Source organism: Castor canadensis, chromosome 4, assembly GCF_047511655.1.
Source record: "Castor canadensis chromosome 4, mCasCan1.hap1v2, whole genome shotgun sequence".
In the NCBI taxonomy this organism is placed as follows: Eukaryota; Metazoa; Chordata; class Mammalia; order Rodentia; family Castoridae; genus Castor; species Castor canadensis.
Genome location: NC_133389.1, coordinates 134,064,435 through 134,076,573, shown reverse-complemented (window position 1 = coordinate 134,076,573; position 12,139 = coordinate 134,064,435). Strand labels below are relative to the sequence as shown.

The 12,139-nt window shown below is 35.7% G+C and overlaps 1 protein-coding gene across 1 annotated transcript in view; it reads right to left on the bottom strand.

Moving 5' to 3' along the window:
• Ppp1r1c (protein phosphatase 1 regulatory inhibitor subunit 1C) overlaps positions 1 to 12,139 on the bottom strand; it is a 127,858-nt gene that overhangs the window by 77,407 nt on the left and 38,312 nt on the right. The window lies entirely within an intron of this gene.

Below are 12,139 nucleotides of genomic sequence, written 5' to 3'. Positions count from 1 at the left end.
TAAATTAAAAGAACAGAAAGATCTCAAATAAATGACCTAATGCTACACCTCAAACTCTTAGAAAAACAAGAACAAGCAAATCCCAAAACAAGCAGAGGAGGGAAATAATAAAAATAAGGGCAGAAATCAATGAAATAGAAATAAACAAACAAACAAAAAATACAAAGAATCAATGAAACAAAAAGTTGGTTGTTTGAGAAACTAAATAAGATTGTCAGGCCCTTGGCAAACCTTACTAAAATGAGGAGAGAAAAAACCCAAATCAGAAATCAGAAATGCAAAAGGGGAGATAACAACAAACACCATAGAAATCCAGGGAATCATCAGAGACTATTTTGAGATCCTATATCCTAATAAATTTGAAAATCTTGAAGAAATGGACAGATTTCTAGATACTTATGACCTTCCAAAATTGAACCAAGAGAACATTAATCACCTGAATAGATTTATAACACAGAATGAAATTGAAACAGCAATAAAGAGTCTCCCAAAAAAGAAAAGTCCAGGACCTGATGGATTCTCCACTGAATTCTATCAGACCTTTGAGGAAGAACTAATACCAACCCTCCTTAAACTGTTCCAGGAAATAGAAAGGGAAGGAATACTGCCCAACTCATTTTATGAAGCCAGTATTACACTCATCCCAAAACCAGACAAAGACACCTCCAAAAAGGAGAACTATAGGCCAATCTCTTTAATGAACATCGATGCAAAATTCCTCAATAAAATAATGGCAAACTGAATCCAACAACACATCAGAAAGATCATACACCATGACCAAGTCAGCTTCATTTTAGGGATGCAGGGGTGGTTCAACATATGCAAATCAATAAATGTAATACAGCACATCAATAGAAGAAAAGACAAAAACCACTTGATCATCTCAATAGATGCAGAAAAAGCCTTTGACAAGATCCAACACCACTTTATGATAAAAGCTCTAAGAAAACTAGGACTAGAAGGAATGTACCTCAACATTATAAAGGCTATATATGACAAACCTACAGCCAACATCATACTTAATGGTGAAAAACTGAAACCATTCCCCCTAAAATCAGGAACGAGACAAGGGTGCCCATTAACCCCACTCTTATTCAACATACTGGAATTTCTAGCCAGAGCAATTAGAAACGAAGAAGAAATAAAAAGAATACAAATAGGTAAAGAAACTGTCAAAATATCCTTATTTGCAGATGATATGATCCTATACCTTAAAGACCCAAAAAACTCTACCCAAAAACTCCTAGACACCATAAACAGCTTCAGCAAGGTGGCAGGATACAAAATCAGCTTACAAAAATCATTAGTTTTTCTATACACCAATAACCACCAAGCTGAGAAAGAATATATGGAAACAATTCCATTTATAATAGCCTTGAAAAAAAATCAAATACCTAGGGGTAAACTTAACAAAAATGTGAATGACCTCTACAAGAAGAACTACAAACCCCTGAAGAAAGAGACTGAGGACGACTACAGAAGGTGGAGAGATCTCCCTTGCTCATAGATTGGTAAAATCAACATAGTAAAAATGGCTATACCACCAAAAGCAATCTACATGTTTAATGCCATTCCCATCAAAATCCCAATGACATTCATCACAGAGATTGAAAAATCTACCCTTAAAATTCATTTGGAAACACAAGCGATCGCAAATAGCCAAGGCAATACTCAGCAAAAAAAGCAACACTGGAGGAATCACAATACCTGACTTCAAACTATATTACAAAGTAATAGCAAGAAAAACAGCATAGTACTGGCACAAAAACAGACTTGAAGACCAGTGGAACAGAATAGAGGACCCAGATATGAATCAACACAACTATACCCACCTTATTTTTGACAAAGGCAACAAGAATATATGATGGAGAAAAGACAGCCTCTTCAACAAATGTGTTGGGAAAAGTAGTTATCCTTCTGCAAAAAACTAAAACTAGATCCATGTTTACTAACCTGTGTAGTATCATTTCAAAATGGATCAAGGACCTTAATATCAGACCCAAAACTCTGAAGTTAGTAAAGAGCAGGAAACACTCTGGATGTAATAGGTATAGGCACGGACCTCCTCAATAGAACCCCAGCAGCTCAGCAATTAAGAGAAAGGATGGCCAAATGGGACTTCACAAAACTAAAAAGCTTCTGCACAAAAAAAGAAATGGTCTCTAAACTGAAGAGATCACCCACAATGTGGGAGAAAATATTTGCCAACTATACATGAGACAAGGGACTGATAACCAAAATACACAGGGAACTTAATAAACTAAACTCTCCCAAAATCAATGAACCAATAAAGAAATGGGCAGCTGAACTAAACAGAACTTTCTCAAAAGAAGAAATTCAAATGGCCAAAAAACACATGAAAAAATGCTCACCATCTCTAACCATAAAGGAAATGCAAATCAAAACCACGCTAAGATTCCACCTCACCCCTGTTAGAATAGCCATCATCAAAAACACCACTAATATCAGGTGTTGGTGAGGATGTGGGGAAAAGGAACCCTCGTATACTGCTGGTTGGAATGCAAGCTAGTGAAACCACTCTGGAAAAAAATTAGGAGGCTACTTAAAAATCTAAACATAGATCTGCCATATTATCCAGCAATCCCACTCCTGGGGATATATCCAAAGGAATGTGACACAGGTTACACCAGAGGCACCTGCACACCCATGTTTATTGCAGCACTATTCACAATAGTCAAGTCATGGAAACAGCCAAGATACCCCACTACTGATGAATGGATTAAGAAAATGTGGTATTTATACACAATGGAGTTTTATTCAGCCATGAAGAAGAATGAAATCTTACATTCGCAAGTAAATGGATGGAACTGGAGAACATCATTCTGAGTGAGGTTAGCCAGCCTCAGAAGACCAAAAATCAGTCGTATGTGCTCCCTCATATGTGGACTTTAGATCTAGGGCAAATACACAATGTGGTTGGACTTGGGTCACATGATAAGAGGAGAGCACATATGGGAGGTATGGGGATAGGTTAGAAACCCAAAACATGATTGTGTTTGATGTCCCCACTGCAGAGGAACTAATACAGAAACCTTAAAGCGACAGAGGTCAACATGAGAAGGGAATCAGGAACTAGTGAAAAGATCAGGTAGAGATGAATCAACTTGAGTTGTAACACATTTGTACATGGAAGCAATGCTTGGAATCTCTCTGTATAGCTGTCCTTATCTCAACTAGCAAAAACACTTTGTCTTTCTCATTATGTTTTCTCTTCAACAAAATTAGAGACAAAGGCAGAACAGGTTCTGCCTGGAAGCAAGGGGGAGAGGGAAAGAGCCGGGTACGGAGGCGAGAAATGGCCCAAACAATGTATGTACATGTGAATAAGTAAATAAAAAAAGTTTTCTTTTAAAATTTCTTCTCAGTTATATAAGTGTTTTGTATGCCTTTTTATTGGTAAACTAAGTGCTGGTTTATGGATCACAATTGAGCAGGTATGACTGAAACAAGGGTATAATTCAGCAAGGGTCTGGAAGAACCAAAAAATTAAACAAGACTAGAATCGAAGGACCACTTATTGCCAGAAGGTGATCAGAGAAGCAGATGAGGGTAGCCCCTGAACAAGCAGTCCTGAGATGCTGCTCAGAGCTTACATGACAACTCTGGATACAGAGTTTGCTGTAGAGACACCAATTTTGTTTCCAAAAATCCAAACTGAAACTAAGTCAGTAGGTAGAGTGGGCTTCTGAGAGGAAATTCTGTTCTAAGGACCACAGTTAGCATTTGAAAGTACAGCACAAGTTAGCAGCCTGTGCTAGATGCACGGTACAGATGAATTTTCATGAAACCAAGTGTGAAGATCATGGACACAGCCACCGAGAGCCTGGGATGTGAGGAGGCAACAGCTAATGAAAGCCTGAGTAGGAACTATAGAAGAGAGTCACAGAACTAGGAAAGTAAGCAGGAAAAAGAAACAACCTGCCTTTGTCACTTTTCCATATGCTGATAACAGACTGAGAAAGAAATCAGGAAAACAACCCCATTCACAATAACCCCTTCTTCCCAAAATCAAATACCTAGGAATTAACCTAACTAAGGAGATGAAAGATCTCTACAATGAAAACTATAAAACAGTGAAGAAAGAAATTAAAGAAAGCACTAGAAGATGGAAAGACCTGCCATGTCCATGGACTAGCAGAATTCATACTATGAAAATGGCTATACTACTGAAAGCAATCTACAGACTTAACATGATTCCCTCAAAATTCCAATATCATTCTTCACAGAAATAGAAAAATCAATCTTAAAATTCACACAGAAACATAAAAGACCCCAAATAGCCAATATAATGCTGAACAAAAAGAGCAATGCTGGAGCTATCACAATATCTGACTTCAAATTTTACTACAGAGCCATAATAACAAAAACAGCATGGTACTGGCACAAAAACAGACACATAGACCGATGGAATAGATAGAAGACTCAGACACAAACCCACACAATTAGAAGTACCTGATTTTTGATAAAGGAGTCAAAACCATATACTTGAGAGCAACCTCTTCAACAAATGGTGCTGGGAAAACTGAATATCTATATGTAAAAGACAGAAACTGCATCCCTATCTCCCACTCTGTACACAAATTAATTCAAAATGAATCAAAGATGTTAAACTGAAACTTTGAAACTACTGCAGGAAACATAGAAGAAACACTAAAAGTTAATGTATATATACTTCTTTGGATCAAACCTGAATTGTAAAACTCCTTGTCTAGTTTCTAACTTAAATAAAAAAGAAATAAATCAAATAAACTGTAAGCTTTTCTATCCATCAACACAAACCTTCACAAAGATTGTGTCTAGTGACTAGCCACGTAGTTTTTCTTCTCTCTCAAGAACTGGAAGAAAGCTTATTTCTGAGGCATGGAATAGAGTAGAAACACAAGTGGAGGACACTTTACATGGTATCTGAACCATAAGGCATTTCATAATGACCCTATACCTCTAATTTCCCCTTGAGTGTGCTTATGGTGATAAAGTTCCTGAAACGTTTCTGATAAAAAGGTTTGCTATAACTTCAGCTGCATGGCACTATAAAGAATGCTCAGGATATCTTTCGTTGTATGTTCCATCCCTCTGTCTAATAAGTGAGGTTATCTAACTTGGCAGTAAACTGGGATACTACCCTAAATCCTTAATATATTTTCACTAGCTTTTCTTTTTAATGTTTTTCTAGCATGACATTGTGGGGAAAAATAATTCTGATCTATAGAGGAGTAGCCACAGAGAAATAATTTATAGCTATCTTTGAGGTGCCCTAGAGGTTTAATTAGAAGGACATTGGTGCTATCTTTGACAGTCTCAAAAGGAATTTACCATTGCATCTCTGAAAACACCAGTGAAATCTAAATTATCACATTTCAGCAAATTCTCTGTTTTTGTATTTAACATAGTTGAAGTTAGAATGTCTTTCTGGAGACCTTAGAATTGCATCTATTGTCTGAGTTAACAGCTGTTAATTTGTACAACAAATGATAGGAGAAGGAGACAAAGACAAAAATTCCACATAGGGCTTTAGGTCAGTCACTGACCTTGAACCTTTAGTACTGAATAGGGATAAATCAAGTGCAAATGAAAGAAATCACTGTGTACAACTGTACTTCAGTCTGTATTTGCATTTGTCAATTCCTTGTGGTTTTAGCATTCTAGCACAGAATAAGTCTGCTTAATATGCCAGAGAAATCTATCACGTATTTCTTCTAGGCAGTAGAGACTGGAACACAGTATTTCTTTGCAGTAGGGGCAGATGTAATAAGGCTGAACAAAATGTCTTAAGATAGCTGTGGTGAAGCCTTCCTTGCTGCCTCACTGAACTCACCCACTTTCCAGCCTGAGCCTTAGACACTAGTCCTGCTGCTGAAAGCCTGCTGGGCTCCACTGGAGCCTGTCATTTGGGGCTTCAAGTTAAGCCACCAAGCAGTGGTTTCGGCTGTTTTCCTCTGAGCTCTTAGATTTTGTCAAAATTAGGGCCTAAATTGAAACCACCAGAGTGATGAATTTTATGCCTTGGGAAGGGAGAGGTGGGGAAAAAGAAGAAACAGAAATAGTTTCTCCCTGTTGTGCCAAGATTCACACAGCTGTATTTTTCTGTCAATATTATTTATAGCTTTCCATTTTTAGTTGATGAAATAGGAACAAAATCTCATTACCTAATAAATTTTTGTCTCCCAGAGCCACCTACAAAGTGGCTCATTTTAGGGTGACCCCCAGAAAGAAGGTTCAAGATAGTTTCTGTGGAACCAATGGAGGAAATGACAAAGGGAACATGAGATGGGTGTGTTAGTGCACTAAGGAAGAACTCTCAACCAGTAATTGTCTTAGGATTCCAAATTACCTTCCTGCTTACGTTTCATAATTTCTGCTGCCACTTCCAAACACAGCAAAAGCACAGAAAAAGCAGATCCTTTGAAACCTCAAGCGTCTGCTTTTCATTAGTACTCTCAATTTTTATGAACTCAGTTTCTCTTATACAACATATTTCATCCTACTACACAGGCACTTTACATGAGGGCCAAAGAGCTGTTGCATCATCTTATTGGTTTTGATTTTCAATCATTAGTAATTTTTTTCTGCCTACTTAGAGTTTTGATTTGCCACTTTCCTCCAGGAAAATAAGTTGATTCATTTAAAAGGTGAGTTTTCTTTTGAATTCACATCAGTTTAAACACCCACACGTATTCCAGTAATTCTAGTTTTTTATTTTTAATCCATCTCCTTTTGAGAGGAGTACCTGGAGAACTGACTATAAAACAAATGTTTTTACATCAATTTTAAAATAATTATCAGGTTAGAAAATCAGTGCAGTAATCATTTAGTGAACACTCAACACCTTTCCAATCAATAATGTATTTTGTGTCATTTTGACCTATAGATTCCTTTAAATGGTCAGGATTTGAATAACTTATCTGTTAGCCATTTTAATCCATGAAAATTTTGTTTTTCTACTAACTAAGATATCACAAAGTCATTCTTAGTAGAGCCTCCAAATGAAGTCCTAGGATTAGCTTCCTTACAAATCAAAGGAAGAGAAATGATTGAGGTGAGAATGTGTGATTTGAATGGTGGTGATGAACTCTGAGAACACTCCCTTTACAGACAGCACTGAGAGGCAAGGGATCTGGGAGGGAACTCGCTGCTTGCTAAGATTTGAAATATTTAGTTTCCCATTTCACAAAAGTGTGTCCTCTTTTTTCACACTGGTTGCTAATACCGCCTTTGACTTACTAAATGCTTTGTGACATGCGTTAGTCAGCCAGAGCAAGGGTAAAGCTTTCCATTTCTAAAGAAGATAACAAATGGTATGTAGAAGAAAATTACTAAAATATTTCTTTATATATCATGAATGTCTAACCTAAAATCATGATCAAAGTATTTTTAGTTTGACTTGCTAGTTCATAGCTTTTGATGATCAATTTGGGAGTCATCAGCATCTGCTTAGTCAATGAAGCCATGGTAGAAAAGGAGAATGACAAGGAGCCCATGGAGAGATAGGGAATGGGAGAGCCAAGGTGGCAATGGTTATGAGACAGACTGCATAAGACAGGCTTCCTCCCCTTATAAGGGAGGATGCAGCAGCCAAGAGGAAGGTGGGGGAGCTTCATTGAAAATACAGGAGCTAAGTCATTCTTCAGAGCAGGAAAAATTTGTCCTTTATAAGTCTCTCCATGTTTAAACAAGTGACACATATGCAAACTGCTTATACATAGTTTGCTTGTTAGGTAAACTACTTACATCATACTATATCTTGGCACATATATGATTTTTAAAAGATGCTATGTATAGCTTTGTTCTTAGTTTTTTGTTTTCCATGCTTAGTTTCCACATGGATGGCATTGTAGCCTATTAGCCAGATATTCTTTTTTCTTATTTTTTTTGATCATTTTAATTTTAAAAGACAGTATATTTGAGGACATTCAGTACATAATAGTCGTATTTCAGATGTTTGGAGTAGGTTTAGCAGAGGTCAGGGGTATCCTAAGACTCCTTGGAAATCAGTTCTTATAAAATAGTTAGTGGTTTAAGAAAATAATTCAGAAACAGATGGACCAAATTTTCTTCCACACACATGAATCTGAATATGAAGTGCTTGACCAAAAGCATTTTGCATTCATCTAAATATAATTATGAATACTGAATTGAAAAAGTGCTGACTTGTGTGTTCTTTTGTTTCCTAATATTTGGCTGTTTTCCTTTAATAGTCATTTTTAAAATTTTTTTCTCTGGTAGACCATTGTTTGGGATTGCACAGATACTTTTAAGGTTAAGAAGAAAGTTTTAAACTATATTCTTTATTAAATTTCCTTGAAAATCGCTTATTGTAGCAGGTGCTTCAGACACTGCATCATACTTTCATCATCCCACCCATTTCAGTCATACTGTAGCAAACAATTCCAGAAAAGCTGAGTGAACCTGTCTATTCTCCTGCCTTCTCTTAAGTTAATACCTTCAGCTTCCTCAGTACTGTTTCAGGTGACTTGATTTCTATACTATGTCATCCTGTTCATCTCATCATGTCATGCTCTCCCTTAAAAGCTGCTGAGAACTGGGCACAAAATTCCAGATTAAAGCACAAGATCTTGCAAGTCTATTATTGTAACAGAAGACTGTATGCACTTCTTCACTGCATCCAACATCACCCTCATGCCACATGCCTCTTTCTTCTTCTTCCTAGCATTCTCTGGCTCTAAGAGAACTAAATGCAAGTGGAATTCCTGTTCCTAGGAACAACTTGCCACCAGTAGAGGACTGAAGCCAGTAGATGAGAACTTCCGCCTCCTGTCTTCAGGTGGGTGGGTCTAGCAAGGTGTTAGATGCTCCTGACTATGTCTCAACACAATTTAGCATTCGTTCCTCAGCAATGATCTGAATTACAGTGCTTTCCCCTTCTTCCCCATCTTACTCCTTCTCAGATAAACTGCTTCCATCCAAATCCTTTCCTCAAGCTCAGCATTCCAGAGAATCCAAACTGTGTCACTTATACTTTACATTTGCTCTATGACCTAGATGTGCTTGAATTTAATTGCACAAATGTCAAGAAGTACTGATTTCTGTTTTCCTTTGATATTTCACAAAATTTATAGAAAAATGGGTAGTACTTTTTATTCCAGATAAATAAATCTTTTTCAGTAAATAGGGTTGCATAATCTAAATATCACAATTGAACATGTATAAAATGTTGTGCTAAATACAGTGCATGCTGACAAGTAAGTGAGAGTTTTTTATAGATAAGAAAGGAAAAAGTGTTTGACTCAGACTACCAGGAGCCCACAAAGAAATTGGAAAAATGGGATACAAAGACACAGAATAACCACACATCATGTCAAAAGAATGTAGATAAATACATTGAAAATTAAACTCTAAGCACTAGAAGCTGGTAAAGATAGAATAAATCTAATCAAATGTTATCAACTTGAAGGAGAGAATGAATATCAAGACAATTTGGTGCCTGGAAGGATGAATTGTAACACATGATAGAACATATGTTACATGACCAATTTGGTCTACTTATGAAAATTTTTTCCTTCTCTTTTTTGCACTGTCTTTTTATTACATCTACTTGATTAAAAATTATATTAGAAAATGGCAGCACCAGAGACAATTTTTAATGAAGAGAGTTTCATATAAAGTTCTTATTTAACATTTACAATTGACATTCTATTTTTAGAGGTTTTGAGGAACATTAGACTAAAAAGTAGCTTTTTTCTTTTTTAAAAATCTGTATTGTATCATTGTACCACTATTTAAATACTTCACATGTGCTCTAAGAACTTTAAAATATGACAAAGATGCCAGATTTGGTGAAAGATTGAAAAAATTAGTCCAGACAAAGTGAGAAGTCCCTAATAAAGAGCTAATAACATCTGCACAATTTGCAGATTACTTCAGGATGTGTTTAACCAATATTAAGATGAAATAATCAAAGATGTCAGTGTAAGAAAAGAATTTAAAGTAGACTAGTATCTAGTTTATATTTCTAGTCCTAGTAGAAGAATTTATTCTTTTCAATAGAAATAATAGAAAAGGAGATCAATATTTACATAGGAAGTACATTTTCAATATTATGAACAAATAAAGAAAATACAAATTTAGGTTGTGTAGAAGAAGTTTAAAATACCTACTCCAGTGACTTATGTGCATAATCCTAGATACTTGATTGTGGTTGGAAGTCAACCTGGGCAAAAGACCCCATCTCAATCAATAAAAAGCTGGGCATGGTTGTATGCCCCTGTCATTCCAGCTACATAAGAAGAAGAAATAGGAGAATCATGATTCAGATTGGCCTGGGCATAAAAACAAGATCCTATGTGAAAAATTACTGAAACAAAGGGCTGGGAGCATGGCTCAAGTGGTAGAGTGCCTGCTTACCAAGAACAGGGTCCTAAGTTCAAACCTCAGAAATGCAAAAAAATATATACTCTTAACCAAAGGAAAAATCCTTTCTGAGTGTATTGGCAAACTTCTACAATACCAGCTTAAAGAGCTGTAATAAAACAGAGTGAATTAAAAACTTTGAAGACAACTAACCATTAGATTATTTTTTGTTGTATGCTAAACTCTACCTACCTGGATCTTCTGCCCACATTCTTGCTACTTTTGTCCACAGATGGCCTTTAAAATCTGACTCTCTGAACAGCAAGCACTACATCCCAAATGATACAGCATAGTTCTATTAATATCACAAAAGTCTATATCAGATGTCATCCATATTAGGCTCACACAGCCTATTGTCTGTTTAAATCCATAGGTTTGATTCACCCAAACTCTATTTCTTCTTTGTGCATTCAATCTTAAATAGTTAAATATAGGATCATAGAGCCTTCCCTGATATATTCAATTTTGAAAGGTTTCAGCCTATCTCAATAGCTTGTCAAGATAACTTTGGCTTTGATTCTGCCTACCTATATATTTCCAACATTAGAGCATTAGCAATATTTTACTTGTAGTCATTAATAAAAAATGTCCAACAAATGTGGAGGAGGGACCAAATATTGAGAGAGAAGAGCAAATCACTAAGATAGTTCACTACTACAGACCTATACTTGTCCACTGATCTCTAGGCACAGTTAGTTACAAGTTTGTGAATTGCATGAATGTATTATAATCCAAGAATATTTTCCATCTTAAATATGTAGGTTTCAGGAAATATTTCTAAATATTTTAGTGATATACATGTGAATTGAGTATTCCCTTGATGATTAAATATAATAATCTTATAAAGATTAGAAATTAAGCAGTGAGACACGATTGACATTTAAAGAGCCTATTCTTACATCTAGAAATCAACATTTTAGAGCACTCAGAAGTCTGTAATAGATTTTGCTTCAAGTTAAAGTTCAACAATTTATAGTCTCTAAACTACACTATATACTTGGCCATAAATACCGGTATTACCAACTGCCTTCTGGCAGCTCAGTTATTTTAGTTGTATCTTTAAATGTTGACATCAATAGCTCTTTGATCACAGCTACTATTCTTTCATTTGTTTGTGATATACTTTTCTTGAGGCTGGCAACCTGAACTGAAAGTAACAAAATCTCCTTCTATTTTATTATTGAATTTAGATTCAATTCTCTTTTAATAATGTTTATAGTATATCCTCACTTGGAAAAGAATTTTCCTTCCTAGGAAAATAAGAACTAAATATATATGTTGAAGACCTCTGCCTTTTCGGAGTATTTTTTGTTCGCTTTTTTAAAGCTGTGGGTATAGCATCTTAAAGCAATTGGGCATGTCCTTCTTTTTGCTCCTAATGGTTCTAAAAGCTGTGTATGTCTTATGGTACTTTATTTAACTCCTCTCAAATATAATTCTTATATAGCCAAAGCATTTTGAAATTCACATATGGTTAAATGTTACCTCTTTCTTTTTTGTGTTGTTTCTCAAGACTGAATATACAAAACTTTATTTTTATTTTAAAATGCTGAGTAGCAAAAGACAAGGATAAAAACACAGGCCTCTAGAGAATTTACCTTGAAAATTCAACTTGCAAATGTAAGTACTTAAAAAAATGGATCACTTCATAATATACATACTTAGAAGAGACAAAAAGAGTGTGTTTTTAAAACAATGCATTATGACTCCATGCCAAGTACTTCACCTGGCAGTGTAAGCTATAATTATT